A 15,400-nucleotide genomic window follows, 5' to 3' on the forward strand; every position below is an offset into this window, starting at 1 on the left:
TCAATGTCTTTTATAACCTACAGTTTCCAAAGTTTCACAGTGTCTCTTCTGTTTTGTTCTACTGTACACACAGAGCATCTGTGATATAATGTAAGTAGGGAATATACAGGGACATGAGTACTAGGAGGTGGGGATCAGTAGAGGCTATCTTACAAGCTGCTTACCACAGTCTGCCCTCTGGATCCAATGATCTGCATCACCCTTACATGAAAAATACACAAAACACATTCAAGGCCCCCCAAAGCTTCATTCAATTATAGCATCTGCTTGAAGTACATAATCTTGTCATCTAACTAAAGCCCAATAAGGATCCTTGGATATAATTTCATATGTTAAAATCCTAAAGTTGTTCAATTTGAGGTCTTATAAATTAATGAAACTAGTTATCTGCCCTCATGCATCCAACATAAGCATAGAACAATGTCTATGTACATTTACATCCCTTTTCACAAAACGGAGACATGAGTGGCACATAGGAGTCATATTTCCTGGAAGCTCTGAGATCCAGCTGGGAAAATGTTGAAAGTTTTTTTATTATAAATCAGTCCTACTCCTGTTCAGGAGTTATTCTCCATAGCCCTTGGGTGTGCCTTCTAGGCTCTTGTTTACACTGAGCCATTCTTCCTTTTCTATGAGACTTACTATGTATTTACAGGTAAGCAGTCTTATCAGCCTATTTCCTACTCGTAGAGTTTGGGAGTCCAAAGGCCTTTCAATTTTTCCTCTTTCTGTCCCTTTTGCTCCAAGCTGACACTGTTTCTACTGATATAATCCTCTTAAAAACTTCTTGGATTCCCTGTGAACCTTCCTGGAGTTCACTCCATTAGACAAAAGCTACAATCGCAATTCCCTTTGGGATAAGCCTTTCTCTACTGTGGGTCCCTGTACAATCCTGGGTAATGCTGAGGGACAGCTCCCTTAATTTTCCTAGAAGCCCCAATCTCTCTGGAGGGTCTTCTGCCTGACTTAAAGGTACATGGAGACACCACCTTCATTCTTTCTGAAACCTTATCAGAATATTTTTCAGTTACCATATTTGTTGTATCTCTGGCTTTCCTGGAAGTGCCCTGGATTGTTTAATTTTTAAAATTAAGAAATCATTTTATTAATTTTAACATCCTTTGTTATCTTCAGAGGCTTAAACATTTCAAAACAATCAAATCCCAACTTTTTCATGTATAACAGTCTTTGCTTTTGTTTTCTTTCTCATTTACTATAAGCAACAGGGAGAAAAACATTTTGTCCAGGAATCTCCCTAACTGGGTCATTCAGTTCAACAAACATATTTTCTACTTTCCACATTACTGTAGACAAAAATTTTGCTAAAATTTTAGCTACCACATAACTGGGGTCTTCCTTCCTGTTTTCCAGTATTAACCTCACATCCCTTTATGCCATCACAAGAAGCCTTCTCAAAGTCCATCATGTTTGGCAGACAGTTTCCTCACTAATAATCTTCTTAATATCATTCTAGCTTCTACCCACTGCCTGGTTCCAGAGCCACTCCCAGTATTTTAGATATTTGTTACAGCACTCCCACATCCAAATACCAAAATCAGCATTAGTTTTCCAGTCTGTATAAAAAATTACTCCAAAACTTGGTGATTTAAAACATTAAAATTAAATATCTAACACAGTTTCTGAAGATCAGGACACTAGGAGAAGCCTACCTGGGTGTCTCTACTTTAGGAACACTTGTGATGTTGCAGTCAAGTGTATGCTGAAGTTGCAGTCATCTGGAAGCTTGACTGGGGCAGAAGGATCCACTTCCAAGTCACTCATATGGCTGTTGGCAGGAGACCTCAGTTCCTTGTGACATGGACCTCTCCATATGACTTCTCAAAAAATTGCAGCTGGCTTTCCCCCAGAGGGAATGATTTGAGAAAGAGAGAGAGAAAGAATACGCAAGCAGGAAGCTTTAGTGTCTTTTATGACCTATGGTCTCCAGAGTCAGAGGTTGTCATTTCTTTGTTTCTGCTTTATTCTATTGGACATACTACCAAACCTGATATATCGTTGGAGGCAGATAAACAAGGTTCTGAGTATCAGGAGGGAGGATCCTTGAGGTCCATCTTAGAGGCTGGCTGATACATAGTCATAGACTGCTTTCAATACCTTCATGTGTGAAGGCAGCCCACTTATGTGTAATGTATAGAGCACGGATAAGCAATTAACCACTTTCATTCTGTTTAATTTCTCTGCAATTTGGGGAGAAGGGTGGAAGCTGTGAGTCTAATCCAGCAAAGCATAGTGGAAAGTATGTCTTGCTGCTATACTTTTAAGACAGAGCTTTTAAGCAGGTGAATTGTCCTCTAATTCTTCCTTCTAAAAATAATGTTACCCTACAGGCTAAAGTGCATACTCAATCTATCCTCATTTATTGTTGAGTTAGGAGAAAGCATAGAGGACAGGAACTAACATTTGGTAAACCCTTGGTAGGTAGGGACATCATACCTTATCTATATCATGGTCAATCTCATTTGATCATCACAACAACCCAGTAAGGTAATGTTACCCCTTACCTTCATTTTACACTTGAAGATGCAATTTTGGGGGCAGGTACCAGAGCAAAGAAAGCTGCCCAAAGTGGAAAAAACTACATACAGAGCTAAAAAAAAAACCTCTACAGAGGGTTTCCTCAGAATCTTCAGCTGAGTACAAAGCTGTGCATGAGTGTGAGGAATTATTCCGGGCCAGGGAAAGGGCTGCCATACAGGAGCAGGTGGAAGAATCTGTGGTGATCACAAATGGCCAGAAATAGTTTGTCTTCCCACTAGCCAGAACGGAAAACATTATACTTTATGAGGCATCGGGTAAAGGACTCAGGAGGGTATTAACTGAATAGTATGGAAAAAGTTGGCCTTGCTGTAGACCAGCTTCACAAAGCTAAAAAGCAAGCCTCAGAGGTTGAAACTGATCCTAAGAAAATTAACTGCACCACATAATAAAAGTCAGGAATATTTAAAGAATCTATTTTCTAGTATTCAAAGAGATGAAATCCACTATGTCTGCCATCTAATAAAAAATATGAAAGCAGCAGGAAAATATGACCACTAATACGAAGAAAAATTGATTGATAGAAATGAAAAAGTCACAGATAATAGCATAAGTAAACAAGGATATGACAAAGAGTACATCTCATATGTTCAAGAAAGTAGGCAAAACCATGACCATGTTAAGGAGAGACACAGAAAACAGAAATATGCAAAACTGAATTTCTAGAGACCAAAAATATACTGTCTGAGATGAAAACTATATTAGATTGGGTTAAGAGAAGAGTATACACTCTGGGAGAAAATATTAGTGACTTGATGCATAGAAAAGAAACAATCAAAAATGAAACCGAGAGGCGAAGTGGAGTGCTCTAGTGTTATCACTTTACATACTTACACGACTAAAATAGTTCAAGAAAGCTAAAGATGCATAATATCAACCCTAAAAGAACAACTGAATATACAAATAAATAGGTAAAACGAATATGTTAGCAAAGAAGATAAAGTGAAATTATGACAAAAATATTCAGTTAATCCGAAATAAGGAAGAAACTGAGGGAAATTGTGATAAACAAAAAGAGGATCAATTGAAACAAATAACAAGATGGGAGATTTAAACCAAACCATATCAACAATCATGTTGAATGTAAATGATGTAAACAAGCAATCAAAAAGTATAAAAGGCATATTAAATTTTATAAAGAGGCCCAGCTCTATGCTGACTAAAAGAAAATTCACTTTAATTGTAAGGACACAAATCAGATGAAAGGATGGGAAAAGATGTCATGTTAACACTATCAAAAGGAAGGTAGAATGGCAAACTAAATCAGAAAAAGTATATTTCAGAGTAAAGATTATAACCATGAATAAAAGGATCATTTTATAATGATAAAGGAGTTAATTTGCCACGAAGATATAACAGTTTAAAATGCTTCTGCACTGAATAATAGAACTTCAAAACACTTGAAACATAAACTTATACAAGTAAAGAGAGAAACAAGTCCACAAATATCTCTCAATATTTTATAGAACAAGGAGACAGGAAATCAGTAGAGATATGGGAGACTTTCACTTCATTATCAACTAACGTGACCTATTTGACATTTATATAACATTCCACTCAACAGCATCAGTATACACATATTTTATAAATGCACATGAAACATTACTAAGATAGACCATATTCTGGTCTATAAGTCTTATAAATATGTGTTTTGACTGTGATAAAAATTTCAGTAAAAATGAGCAATGGAAAGATATCTAGAAAATCACCAAATATTTGCAAACTAAATACCACACTTAAAAATGATCATGGTTCAAAGACATCAAAGTAGAAATTAGAAAGCATTTTAAACTGAATGGAAGTGAAAACATGATATATTAAAATTTGTGGATGCAGCTAAAGCAGTAATTGGGAAAAAATTAGAGCATAAAAGTCTGTGTTAGATAAGAAGGAAGGTCTCAGATAATGACTTCAACTTTCACCTTAAGACATTTGGAAAGGTTGAGCAAATTAAATCCATAATAATCAGAGGAAAGGAAATAATAAATAAATGGTTGTTCCATTTACATTTCTATCAGCAGTGTCTTAGAGTTGTGGTTGTTCACCCACACTTCGCATGGCTCATCTTTAAAGTTGTAAGCATTTGAGCAGCTGTGTAATGTTAACTCATTTTGGTCTTAATTTGTATTTTCCTGATGATTGATATTAAGTGTCTTTTTATGCATTTATTTTCCATCTGTACATCTTTTATGGAGTGTCTGTTCAAATCTTTTGCCTATTTTCAAATTGGCTTGTTTATTATTCATTGAAGTGTTCTTTTTATATTCTAGATGTAAATTTCTTTGTCAAATGCATGTTTTGCAAATATTTTCTCCCAGCCCATGGTTTATTTTTTTTCCTTTTGTTAATGAGTCTTCTAAATAGTTAAACTTCTAAATTTTGATAAAGTCAAATTTATTCTTTGATATCTCATGTTTCCTTTTGTCCTATTAAAATATCTTTACTGAATCCAAGATCTTCTATGTTTTCTTCTAGCTATTAGTTTTTAGCTCTTAAATTTTAGGTCTATAATCCATTTTGACTTAATTTTTGCAAGTGGTATGAAGAAAGTATCTTTATTATGTGTTGCAAACATTTTCTCCCATTTTGTTTTATAAACAGACTTTGAACTTTGTTTATGATGTATTTTTTGGTCATGAACAATTTTTTTTAATTGTGTGCAGTCAAATTTATCTACATTTTTGTATTCAGATTTGATTCATAGTTATAATGCATTTCTCTGCACCTAGGTTAAAGAGGAATGCATTTTAAATTTTAAATTAAGAGTGAATAACATTTAAAAAGGATTTATTCTTCTAATACTTGCTTTCTTTGATGTTTGCTACTATACTGCTAATTCATTTAGATATTTTTGTGTATAGGGTGAAGGATTGATTGAAGTTTATAATTTTTTTCAAATGGTTAACCAATTGTTCTAGCACCATTTATTAAAAAACCCATTTTGGGACTTCCCTGGTGGCTCAGTGGGTAAGAATCTGCCTGCCAATGCTGGGGACATGAGTTCAAACTCTGGTCCGGGAAGATCCCACATGCCCTGGAGCAACTAAACCTGTATGTCACAACTACTGAGCCTGTGCTCTAGAGCCCGCGAGCCACAATTACTGAGCCTGCGTGCCTACAGCCCATGCTCTGCAGCAAGAGAAGCCACCACAATAAGAAGCCAGCATGGGCTTCTCTGGTGGCACAGTGGTTGAGAGTCCACCCGCCGATGCAGGGGACGCGGGTTCGTGCCCCAGTCTGGGAAGATCCCACATGCCGCGGAGCGGCTGGGCCCGTGAGCCATGGCCTCTGAGCCTGCGTGTCCGGAGCCTGTGCTCCACAACGGGAGAGGCCACAACAGTGAGAGGCCTGCGTACCGCAAAAAAAAAAAAAAAAAAAAAAAATTTTTGGAGGGCTGGGGAGCAGGGGGCATGGGATATGAAACAACCAACCAAATAAATAAATGTACATGTGTATGCTAACTGGAAATAGGAAAATATTCCTTTTTTAACAATAATCACTGAGAGGAGTGGAATGGTAGCAGATTAAGGAAAGAAATCTTCCAAAAGAAAATTAAATGGACCATGAAAGGTAAAATTAAGCAAATTGATTATTCTGACATGACAAAGTCAACACACCTAAAGGCCAACGTCACTGTATAAAAAAACTTTCTCATAAGACAAAATTGCTCTAGGTTTTGAATCCACTGGAAAGGAATTAGTCAAATTGTTAACTAAGTGTATTAATCTTCTTGTCTGTGCTCCCCACATGGCAGAGGACAGATTTTCAAATTGTTGCATACAGATTGAAGATTAGTAAAAGCACATGAAGCCAAATGAGTGATTATGCAGACTTGCTTCTTTAGGACTAGACATGTCACTTGATAATTAAAGTGTCAATGGAATCAAGATTTCTAAGTCTTTTGTGGTGAAATTATTATCTGAGAGTTGTTGATTTTCCATGTAAATGGTATCTTAAAATGACATGTGCAATTGCCACATATAGCCACGTTCATGTTTACACACACCCAGTATTCTAAACGACTTCAGGATCAAACCTTTAAAACAGAGAGGATGAAAGCTTATCCACTTAATATTACTTCTCTCCCATCTTCCAAATTGATGCCTTTAGGCTTCACATTTTTGTGAGCTGTCAACTTTTAGTTGTTTCATGGATAGCTTCACTTGTGTACAAAGCAAAACCATCAACTTTCACTAAGGAAACTTCCAGTTTCTGGTCTGGCATGTAAGGAGCTTAGAAATTGTCATTTCATCCTAACAACATACAAAAAGCTGAACAAACTGAAAAACCAACAACTCCTTTTACCTCCATAAGAAAAGTGAGGTCCCAGGGAAAACTGTTGTCCCCAAACCTGGAGAGACAGACAGGCAGATACAGAGAATCACAACTTACCAGAGCAGAAACGCATGAGCAGAAACCTCTGAGGGAACAAGCACTGGGATAGGAAAAACTAAACTGTAGTTGATGAATTACTGGAGTCTCAGTGTGGGTAAGTTTGAGTAGAAAACTCCAGGATTCCCAGTTATGGAGAAGGGAGGGCCCTACACTTTTATAAGTTTTAACTCAGAAGCTCAACCAGGTTTTCACAGTAAATATGGGAGAAAAATTCCCTCCCGCTTTCTGGAGAGGAAGGGGAAAAGTTACTGTTTTGAAAGATGAAAGAGCACTCTGTTTTTAAGACATTCTGCCTCAGGAGAACCTATTTAACCAGAGGTTAATGTGATGGGGGTTTTATTAGAGCCTAACTGACCTGGGAAAAGGGAAATACCCGGCTCCACCCAGCTCTAGCTTCCACAGGAAGGAAGGGAAATACCTACCTCCATATCCTTCTCGCCTTCCACATGCGAGACAGGAAATACCCACCTCCAGCCCATTCGAGCCATCCTTTCCCACCTGAGGTCAGGGGGAACTGAGAAGCACTTGGGAAGTACACAGCCCAGAGGCACAGACTCATTAAAAGATCAAGACCTAATCATAGGACCCTAGAATGTTTCCCATCCCCTGTTACCTCACTACTGCATTACTAAAAGCCTATTTATAGGAGTTCCTTAACCCAATACATTGTGACCAGGTACCAAGAAAAAATTACAAAACATAAAAAAGGGCAAAAAAAGTTTACAGTTTTAAGAGACAGAGCAAGCAACGCAACCAGACTCTGATACAGCTGGCATGTTAGAGTTATCAGACCGTGAATTTAAAACAACTATGATTAATATGTTAAAGACTCTAATTGATAAAGGAGACAGTGAGGGAGAATAGATGGGGTAATGTAAGCTGAGAGATGGAAATTCTAAGAAATAATAAAAGAGACATGCTAGAGATTTTGTAAAAAGCTGAAGAATATCTTTAATGGGCTTATTGATAGAGTAGACCCCTGAGGAAAGAATCCCTGAGTTTGAGAACATCTAAATAAAAATTGCCAAAATTGAAAAGTAAAGAGAAAAGAAGACTGAAAAAAAAACCCAACCCAGAATATCCAAAAACTGTGGGACAATTATAAAAGTTGCAACATACTTGTAGTGGGAATACCAGAAGGAGAAGAAAACGAAAAAGGAACATTAAAAATATTTGAAGCAATAATGACTGAGAATTTCACCAATTTAATGTCGGACATCAAATCACAGATCCAGGAATTCAGAGAACAACATCAAACAGGATAAAACCCCAAAACTTTCACCTAGGCATATCATATTTAAATTGGAGAAAATCACACATAAAGAAAAAATCCTGAAAGAAGTCAGAGGAAAAAGACAATTACATCCAACTTCTCCTCAGAAACCAGGCACGTGAGAAGAGAGTAGAGTGAATAAAGTGTTGAGAGACAAAAACTCTTTACTCTAGAAAATGATCCTTCAAAAATGAGTGAAAAATAAAGACTCTTGTGTATTTCAGCATTATGTATAAGGCAGAGAATGGTGAGAGACAATGTTAATGAGGTAGATAAAATCCACATTAAAGGCTGTTAGGTGAGTCAGGTGAAAACTTAACTTAATCCTGTAGTCAACAGTAATAGCCAGTACTTATCGAATGTTTACCATTTTCTAAACACTGTGGTTTTTTTTCCATACTTGATCTTACTTAAATCCTCACAACCCATGTAAGAAAACTGGGACACAGAGAAATTAATTTCTTAACTACAATGCTATACTGCAATGGGGAGTCATTGAAAGATTTTAAGCAAGAAAATAATGTTACTGTATATATATTGCTTGTCTTCTATTATTAACTCCTTAATGGGTTCAAGGGATATTAAAGCTGAAATGGACCTTAGAGACCACCTAGCTCAACTATTTTAATTTACACAATAACGAACTGAAGCCCAGAGAGGACCATTAACATGATCAGACCATACAGATTTGGTGGTAGAGTATGATTAGAATCTTGGACTCCAGACTTAGCCCACATGTTCATGCTGCATTCCTTTCATTAACAGTCTCTTCATCAATTCAAGCCAGTAGCAATGATTGTAACCCTAACCCTAATGACATCACCTTCTGCCCTTCTTTTTCCACATTTATCATATCTGACATGTAGTGTGAGACAGAAAAGAAGCAGACATTGGTTTTACATTATGTGGAATTAGAATAGTTGGCATTCTTTAACGCTCACTTAGCCGTTTCAAATAAAATTGCTTTCATCCTATTAGACCTTTTAGACTAAGCTCTTGAAAATCACCTCATTAAATTTCACTCTTCCAACAAGCCCCCTTGCAAATTGTTGAGAAGTTGTCTCTGAGGTGATATTGGGAAAAGATTGAGGGCTTATGTGTCCCGATCCACTACTTATAGGTCAAGTGATCTTGGACTAATTACTTAAATATTTTGGTGAATTAGTGACACATTAATACCAACCTTGCCTAATTGTCATGAGAATTAATCTTCTATCATGATAAATAGGCATATTTTTGATGTTCAACAAATGTTTTAGAGGAAACTAAGTTTTAATTTTTTTTTTGTTCATTAACCTGTTGAAAGAGAAGTGATAATATATGTAGATACCGAGAAAGTTTAAGGCCTTGGTTGTTTATAATAATTAGCATATAGTTGGGTGAATGGTGATGTAAAATTTTTTAAAATTATTTTTAAGTGAGAGAATTTACCATTTTAAACATTGATTTCCTTCCAAAGGCTATTATTTATGCAGCATATAACTTTAGAGTAATTAAGATAAAATTATTCAAAATGTGGAAATAACACAAAAAGGTTATTTCATATTTTTAAATGTCATACTCAGGCACTAACAGACCCATCCAAGAATTCAAAGAGTATTTGAGAAATAAAGACATATAGTCAGTAAGGAAAAGAATGCAAAAATAAGTTTGCTAAACTAGACACAAAACCCAGGATTATCTTATTTCCTAGGTGAATGTATATTTGACTTACTATTTACTATTGATTAGGGCCCTATTCATACATTCTGTAAAATACAGTTGTAAGCTTTTTAAACTATCAGAAATTTCCTAAATTGAAAATATTTTTTGTTCATAAAAGATAAAATAATTGTTGTCCAGTAGAAAAGATAACCCCAAAGGTTATAGTACTATTGGCATGCGGGATATTAGCCAGTTTTATATCTAACTTAGAAAATGTATTTACACATTTCTCTTCTAGCTGAATAAATAAATATGTTCTACAAATGTTCTTTGGTTTTTTGGGGGAAGGTATTTTAAGAATAAATGTCAGTTTAATGAATTTTCAAAAATTGAACTCACCCAGTGTAGCCAGCACTCCAATCAGGATGCAGACCATGGCAAATATCCTAGAAGCCCCTCCAATCACAGCTTAGACACAAAAGAATAACCACTACCTGACTTGTAGCCATGTAGATTAGTTTTGCATTATATATATTATATATATATATACATATATGTTTATATATACATACACATACATATGTATATAATGAATGTGTGTATATATATAAAGTACAAATAATATGTAATGTAAAACTTGTCTATATCATATGTATTATATATTATTATTATATATATATAGTCTTAGAGGATGTGCTCTCTCGTATCTAACTGCTTTAATTCAACATTAAATTTGTGAGATTCACCCAAGTTATGTATATAACCATAGTTTGTTTATTATTGTGTGAATCCTTTTTATTGATGTATAACTGACATATAACATTATATTAGTTTAATATGTACAACATAATGATTCAATATTTGTATATATTGTGAAATGATCACCACAATAATGTATCCATCACCATACATAGTTACAATTTTTTTCTTGTGATGAGAACTTTTAAGAACTTTCTCTTAGCAACATTCAAATATGCAATACAGTATTATTAACTATAGTCAGTCACCATGCCGTAGGTTATATTGCTATGACTTAGATTTTTTATAACTGGGAGTTTGTACATTTTGATCCCCTTCACCCATTTTGCTCACCCTGCACCCCTTGCCTCTGGCAACAACCAGTCTGTTCTCTGTATCTATGAGATTTAAAGAACAAACGTTCTTTGAACCGGCTTTACCACCCTGCTGGCTCCCTCAAAGAATTAAAGTTTTGAAATGTGTTTGATATATATTTGTACAAGAATCACCATTTGTTAACATTTAAAAAATTTTATTTTGACAGAGTGGACCTTTTTGATGTCATTGTTGTTCTAGGAATAATCTCTTGAATGCTTTCCTCCAGCTAAGGTCACAAAAGGAAAGGGGGCCCTTTCAAAAATCACTCTAGCAAAAAATGTGGACTAAACCATTATTGGTAAGTTGTGGTGGTTAACTGTTAACATCTATCTATTTCATATCACTGGCAAGTGGGTCAAAAAATATCTACATAGAGGCAAGGAGCCTCAGAGAGAAAAACATAAGCTAGAGCCTATATTCAATCCCTCTCCTTCTTCGGATCAATTTTATTAAAATCTCTCTGGTCCCATGGCTTGAAATCAACCAGGTGAGGAATGCTGGCAGAAAGGAAATCAAGGTCATCCAAGGGCTACTCACTTGGAATTGTCCAGGCAAGTGAATCAGGCTCACTTCCAAAACTGAATGTTGTTGGAGAAAAGGAGTGTCACAAAGAAAAAAAAAATGTGTGGATAAGGCTGAAAACCTTCTACTCCCCAATTACTGACACCCCAATTACTTTGGTCCAGAGGGATTACTCTGGGAATAGTCACACAGCATATAAGGCCAAATAAAAAACAGTAATTCTGGAGACCCAAAGGCAGAGTGCTTCTGGCTACTCTCCAACTAAGAGTCACTACAGACTGTGCAGGGATCTACATCCACATGGGTTGTTCAAGGACAGTCAGTTTGACAACCCAAACTGTCCATATGGCCACGACTGCCAAGCATAATACTTTGTAGAAACATTTTCTTTCCCATCTTATAGCTTTAGAAACTCCTGTCTGACCAGGGGAGGAGACACTGTAGTAGTGGGTGATGAGAACATCCTTACTATCCGGGGTCTCCTTACAACAGTGACATTGTGTGCCAGTGAAAGAACAAATGTCAACAGGGAAAAAAGGCCACCTACCAGACTGATCAAAATCATTGAGTTTCTTATTCTCAGTATTCTCCAGCAGGCTGGCCCCTGGCACTGAATAAACTGTGGGATTCTTAAACTATGCAACTTAAGGGAGGAATCTAGGCTAAAAGAAATAGTATGTTTTTCTACTAACATGGGAAAGGTAGAGAGAAAAATGAATTACTAAAAAGATGTGAAGTTTATATATCTGTAACTAAAGTTTAAATGTGGACCTATTCTAGTTGTTATGGGTTGAATTGTGTCCCTCCCAAGTCATATGTTGAAGCCTTAACCCCCAATACCTCAGTGCCATTTTTGGAGATACGATCTTTACAGAGGTAATCAAGTTAGAATTAGATCGTTTGGTTGAAACTTTATCCAATATAACCGGTGTTATAAAAAGGAAATATTGGGACACAAACATGAATACAGAGAGAATTCCATGTGAATATGAAGATGGCCATCGACAAGCCAAGGCATCTAATACTTTTCCTTCTTCTCTGGTTATAGACCAAGACTCTACTGCAAGCACAAAGCTGGACCTGTGCCCAAGGCTTAGCAATCGTATTATCCCCTGAACCTAGTCAGTATGATTCATCTGGTCATGAAAGTGTTCAAAGATAAATGTCTCCGTTGCCTTCCAAGAAATCCCTCTTCCACCTATTTTATTAATTTATTTAGAACTGTGTTTCTGTTACTTGCAACTAAAATTTCAAAGTTATCATCAATACATTCTTAAAAAAATTTTCCCTTCAAATTAATACTTCTAATGGTTAAATGTAGATTATAAATCTTAGATTTTAGAGGTGGATCATTTGGCCTTACAGAATTGGAAATTTGTCTGATTTATCCATGATCACACAGTTAGGAGTGGAATTAGAATCTAGGACTTGTAATTGATAAAATAGCAAATTAATGAGCTTTTGGAGCTGAAAGGAGCAACAAAACTCACCCATTCTAATTCCCAATATAACACTTAAATGCTTTTGATAAAATCTCTAACAAATACCAAATTAATGTGCCATGTTTATTATAATGTTGTTTTTCATAGTGATTGGGAATAATAAATCATATTTAATTCTAAGTGTACTAAATAAGGGAAATAGTAATGCTATTTGATGCCAAACATGTGGTATGTTTGTAAAGTAATGGATCTGATTTCTCATGGGGCTTAGAAATAGACTTTATGACATTCAGAATCTTCAAAGATGTACCATCTTCTCGATTAGATGGCTAATTTCTTCCTCATGAAGAAACGATATCAATAATGACAATGGTAATAATAATACTTATATAAAAATAATTTCCTAAGAGAGTTTAGAAATAGTGACATATAATACCTCATATCTCTACTTTGAGATATACAAAGCTGTACTTCTTTGGTCTGAGAAATTTTTTAAAAATGTTAAGAACCCTGCTTCTTGCATTAAATAGAACAATGTGGGTGGCATAAAAATAATCACTGAAGAACAATGATTTCTTTAGTTCAAATCTAGAATATCTGTTCCCATGTAGTAGAGAAAAAATAATATCTAGGGCTGAAGTCTCACACCAGGCAGAATGCTTTTCAGTGATCACAGACTAAAATTAGCACTCTGAAATTGTGTCAACTAGCAAGTCCTTTATTGCATCCCTAGCACTGTGGGAGAAACAGCTATGGATCCCACTCTATTAGATGATTCTTAGGAAGGCAGAATTCAAACAAATTATGTGTGAGACAGAGAAGGCAATTCTTTGTGGAGTAATTTATAAATCATGTTATCTTGGCTCCTCTGCTTCTACTACTTTCCTTCCAGCCTTTATAAGATAGATCTCGTTAAAAGAATCCATGGTTAAAAGAGCTAATATTTATTTATTATACATTTATTATGTACCAAGTATTGTTCTAAGCACTTTACAATGTATATTTGTGCCAGAGACTATTGATTCTCCCTAATATCCATTTTTTTTCTTCCTGTAAGGTAATAGAACACTTGATAGTTGGGTAGATACATGGTAACCCAGAATGAGGACTTTAAGTTTTAATTAATAGGGTGTTCATTGAAAGCATGGTATAATTTTCATGTTTGCTTTTAAAGGGAAGGGGTCTCTTTATTGGCTGAAACGCTGATCTCTTTATGAACTGTTTGCAAATAAATGTCATAGAATGGTGGAACAAAAGATGAAAGGATCCTGTGTCTGTGACCATTTCAGGATGAAAAGTCATATTAGCCTGGAATTTCAAGTGAGGAAGAGATAAATTTCTGTCATAAGATTTCAAAGTGTTGGTTTTCTCTCATATTTAGCTTTATATATATCCTATGAACCAGTATAATCCAGCATGGTCTATGGAGTTATAGATCTTCTCTACAGAAAAGTACATATCCATATGAATTTTGCTCAAATTTTAGGTATCCCTGGATGAGCTGAAGTCTGTCCATCTGCACTGGATCTCAGGCTATGAATTATTGGTATAATGGATGGCTTTCCCATTAACAAATATTTCCTTAAAAAAAAAACTAATCCTGACTACCCTTATCTTTCAAGGCTTGATAGTTGATACTGCAAGAAATTGGTCATTAAAACTTACACTGTTTTTGAATAAATAAGTCAAATTGCTTGGTTAGTGGTAGTGCCAAAAAATAGTTTGTGGAGGGCCTTAGCACCCACGCCTAAATAATCTAATCTCCAAGAACATCCAAATCACAACACCAAATACTAATTTATATAGACAATGGACATTATCTCAACTTTATGTAAAAACTGGAAAAAACCATTTTTAGAAAGTATACTTTCCTTTTTTTGTATATTTGTATTATATAATCTAAATAAAAACTGTGTGCATTCTATGCACATGCAGATTTAAGACCACCTTTGTCCATTCTTCCATTGTACTGCTGCTCCAAAGACCAAGCTGTATGGGAAATCTGAGCTGCTGCTAGGAATGACCTGGTGAAATTTATCAAAGCAAAGACAAGTTGGCAGGGGTAATACGAGTGCTTGGCATCACAGCTAAACACATGGGAGTCTGAATTCTATTTCTCTTCCTTTTCCTTCTGTTTTCTTAATGCAGAATATAGAGAAAGTAACAGTTCTCTGAGGGCAGTGGGGCAGAAAAATGAATTAAAACGTTCCCCGTGATTAGGTCAGACAACCCAGGCTGGGTGGACAGAGCCTGTGGCCAAGTCAGAGAATATCTGACTGCTTCAAAGACAAGCGGCTCTAGTCCTTTGATGTTCAGCAAGGCCTTCCAGCTCTGAAATTCTATAATTCTTTCATAAAACCAAAGATTAAAGTCAAACCAATCAAAAAGACTCCAACTGAAGACTCAGAGTGAGAAGATAAATAAATAGTGAAAATTGATGAGAATAACATAA

Source organism: Globicephala melas, chromosome 8, assembly GCF_963455315.2.
Source record: "Globicephala melas chromosome 8, mGloMel1.2, whole genome shotgun sequence".
Classification (NCBI taxonomy): Eukaryota; Metazoa; Chordata; class Mammalia; order Artiodactyla; family Delphinidae; genus Globicephala; species Globicephala melas.